Consider the following 4,433-nt stretch of genomic DNA (forward strand, 5'->3'; position numbering starts at 1 on the left):
CCTGTATAGGATTCCTCTGCTATGAAAGAAATTGTTGGATAACCTCCGAAGCGTGTGCTTCTAAATAGTGTTTGCGATCTCGGGGTATTCCCCTTTTGCCAAGTATTCCTTGATATCATGAAACCAAGGATTTCCGTCTGCTTCTTATTCGACATGAGCACAGTAAGTTGGCTGATCATGGATATTTACCGGAATGAGATCAATAAAGTTCTTATCTGGATGCTATATCATGGATGATAGGGTAGCCAATGCATCGGCAAATTCATTCTGGACCCTGGGGACATGCTAGAATTCTGTCTTTGTGAACCTCTTTCTCAACTCCTGCACATGATGTAGATAAGGGAGTATCTTGGAGTTCTTGGTCGCCCATTCTTCTCGGACCTGATGTATAAGCAAGTCTGAATCCCCGATCGCTAGCAACTCTTGGATGTTCATGTCAATGGACATCTTGAGTCCCAAGATGCAGGCCTCGTACTCAGCCATGTTGTTGGTGCAAGGGAATCTGAGTTTGGCAGACACCGGATAATGCTGACCGGTTTCTGACACTAGGATTGCTTCTATTCCAACTCCTTTGAAATTTGCTGCTCTATCGAAAAACATTCTCCAACCATTGTCTTCTCCTATGAATGATATCTCTTCATCAGGAAAATATGTCTTTAAGGGTTTGTATTCTCCGTCCATGGGATTCTCGGCAAGATGATCTACCAAAGCCTGTCTTTTGATTGCTTTCTGATTTACGTAGACAATGTCAAATTCGCTCAGCAGGATTTGCCACTTGGCCAGCTTGCCAGTGGGCATGGGCTTCTGAAAGATGTACTTCAACGGATCCATCCTTGATATGAGATACGTGGTATAGGCACAGAAATAGTGCCACAACTTCTGAGCTACCCAAGTCAGAGCATAACAGGTGCATTCTAATAGAGAATACCGGGCCTCGTAAGGGGTGAACTTCTTGCTAAGATAGTAGATGACCTGCTCCTTCCTCCCCGTTTCATCATGTTGCCCAAGAACACAATTGAATGCTCCATCTAGCACTACAAGGTAGAGTAATAGGGGTCTACCTGGTTCGGGTGGGACCAAAACTGACGGTGTGGACAAGTACTCCTTGATTCTGTTGAAGGCCCTCTGGCAGTCATCAGTCCATTTGGTAGCGGTGTCCTTCTTCAACATCTTAAAGATTAGCTCACAGATGATAGTAGATTGAGCTATGAACCGGCTGATGTAGTTGAGTCTTCCTAGAAAACTCATCACGTCCTTTTTGTTCTTTGGCGGTGGCAATTCTTGAATGTCTTTAACCTTTGATGGATCTAGTTCTATTCCTCAGTGACTTACAATGAACCCAAGTAGTTTTCCGGCAGGAACCCCAAATGCACATTTCGCGGGATTCAGTTTCAGGTTGTACCTTCTTAGTCTGTTGAAGAACTTCCTCAAATCTTCCATGTGATCAGTGGCTTTCTTGGTTTTGATGATGAAATCATCTACATATACCTTGATCTCCTTATGTATCATATCATGCAAAAGGGTAGTCATGGCCCTCATGTAGGTGGCCCCTACATTTTTCAGGCCGAACGACATTATTTTGTAACAGTACATTCCCCACGGCGTAATGAAAGCCGTTTTCTCAGCATCTTTTTCATCCATCCAGATCTGATGATACCCAGCAAAACAATAAATGAATGACTGCAACTCGTGCTTGGCACAATTGTCCATCAGGATGTGTATGTTTGGCAAGGGGAAATCGTCTTTTGGACTGGCCTGGTTGAGATCCTGATAGTCGACACAGACTCTGACCTTCCCGTCCTTCTTCGGCACTGGCACGATGTTGGATAACCATGTCGGATATTCTACTACCCTGAGAACCTTAGCTTTGACTTGCTTAGTGACTTCTTCCTTTATTTTCAGACTCATGTCAGGCTTAAACCTTTTGAGCTTTTGTTTACCAGCGGACATGTTGGATCGGTTGGCAGTTTGTGAACCATAATAGATGTACTCAGACCGGTCATGTCATCATACGACCAAGCGAATATGTCTTCATATCCTTTAGAAATTCTGTATATTCCTTCCTTTCTGATGGCGATAAGTGGACACTGATTCTCGTTTCTTTGACGTTCTCTACATCTCCCAGGTTAACAATCTCGGTCTCATCCAGGTTGGACTTAGGTCTGTTCTTAAAATTTTCAACCTCTTTAACAATCTCTTCTGGTATGTCATCTTCCTCTGAATCTATATCCGCTTGTTGCGTTGTCTCGTTGCATGTCACAGTCATTGGTTCATCAAGATAAGTAATAGTAATGTTGTATGAGTAAAGTAATGAGAGAAAAATAATAAGAGTAAGATTTATAGAGAAAATGTTTTGCTAAATTCCATAACTATTTTGAATATTGAAGATCTTATTGCGAAAATTTAAAAATGCGAAAGAAAAATCAACTAGTAAAAATAAAAGATAGTGCATGATGCTTTGTTCAGCTTTGCTACCTCGAGGCTTTCTGAGCTCTGGTGGTTCTGATGGTCCAATTGTTTAGGCATGCTCCTCGGCTTGCAGCCTATATGTAAGGGCCTTCATCCCCCTCCTCCTCGAATATGACACAACAATCCATGTCATCGTCTTCCAGGAACAAATTCCTCATCGCTGTCAGTGCTTACTCTTCTTCTGACCCATTTATGACATCAACTGGCTAGAAAGTCTATTCCAAATAGGGTATCGGCTGCTCCAGTGGGTAGTAAGGACTGCGCCATTGTGGCAACCAGTTGTTGAGCTCTTCCCAAGTGTACTTATATCCTAGACCGAAAGTGGTGCCATGTTTCTTCAGCTTGATAGGTTTGGTGATTCCTTGGAGGTTCTTGCCAAGTCCCTTGCCAGATTCATATCTGCTCCAGTTTAATATGCTTTCAACTTTGTTGTCCCACCATTTTCCCTTATCAACGGTGTTGACTCGCTTGATGTGGTGGTAGGTTTCCCCACCTATCTTTCTTCCACCTTCGATCGCTGGGATGGTTTGGCGACTGTATATGGGATTGCTACCGTTGACGTGAATGATCACCTCATGGTGGTTCCATTCAAACTTCACTGCCTGATGTAGGGTCAATGCTACAGCCCCAGCGGCATGAATCCAAGTCCGTCCCAAAAGCAAGTTGTAAGATTTTGGCACGTCTATTTCTTGAAAATCAATATCAAACCAAGTAGGCCCCATTTGCAGACATAAGCTAATTTCCCCAATACTGGACCTTTGGGAACCGTCGAAAGCTTTGACATTGATGGCCCTATCCTTGATCTCATGCAGGCTCTTTCCCAATGTTCTGAGCGTTACCAATGGACAAATGTTGAGGCTAGACCCTCCGTCAATTAGGATCCTAGTGATGAAATAATCCTCACACTACACAGTGATGTGCAACACCTTGTTGTGACTCAAACCTTCTAGTGGCAACTCATCCTCATGAAAAGTGATCTTGTGACTCTCCAATACCTGCCCTACCATGTTTGCCATTTCTCCTCCAGTGATGTTGCTCGGTATATATGCCTCACTCAGCATCTTTAACAGAGCATTCTTATGTGCATCGGAGCTTTGTAGCAAGGCTAGGATAGAGATTTGTGCCGGTGTTTTGTTCAACTGATCGATGACTAGGTACTCCTTTGCTTGTATCTTCCTCCAGAGATCATCAGGCCCGGTTTCTGTAATGGTCGGCCGACCAGAGGTCTGTTTTCTTGGCTTAGTCAAATGTTCCGGAGTATAGACCCTGCCGGTTCTTGCCATACCCTATGTCGCAACTGCTTCTCCGGATTTGGTTTTCCCTTTCCTTCGTGCCTCGGCTGTGTAGTCCCAAGGGATGGTCTTTATATGGAATGGGTTTATAGCCGACATTGCTATCAGAATGGGCATTTTTACTCCAAATAGAGTAGGTGTTTTGGAAGGTAACACAGCAACTTCAAATGGTGCAGGTGCGTTTGCTGGAGACCCAAACTCAACCTCAATCGGTGCTGGCGTCTTTGCAGAAGAGGGCGCTTCGAACTCAAGTGGTATGGACATATTCACTTCAGCATCCCCAGAAGGCTGAATCTGGACTACAATCGGATTAAGGGTGACTGTTGGTTTCTTTGGCTCGTCACCTTCTGCGATCAATCTGATCGATCCCTTAGGGTCCCAAAATCTCAATCATGTGAACGCCTCCACCCTTGTGGTCGGGCAGAGGGTTATTGCGGACATTCAGAGTAGGCTCCTTTGCCACAATAATCTTGTTATCGATCAGTGCCTAGATTTTATCTTTCATAGAATGACATTCATCAATGGTATGCCCTTTTATGCCGGAATAATATGCACATGATTTATTAGGATTCACCCATTGGGAAGGGTTTTCAGGGGTTATAGCAGAGATGGGGGTGACATAACCAGCAACGTTGAGCCTTTCATACAGCTGGTCAATTAGTTCAGCAATGG

This window comes from Nicotiana sylvestris, chromosome 4, assembly GCF_000393655.2.
Source record: "Nicotiana sylvestris chromosome 4, ASM39365v2, whole genome shotgun sequence".
Lineage (NCBI taxonomy): Eukaryota > Viridiplantae > Streptophyta > Magnoliopsida > Solanales > Solanaceae > Nicotiana > Nicotiana sylvestris.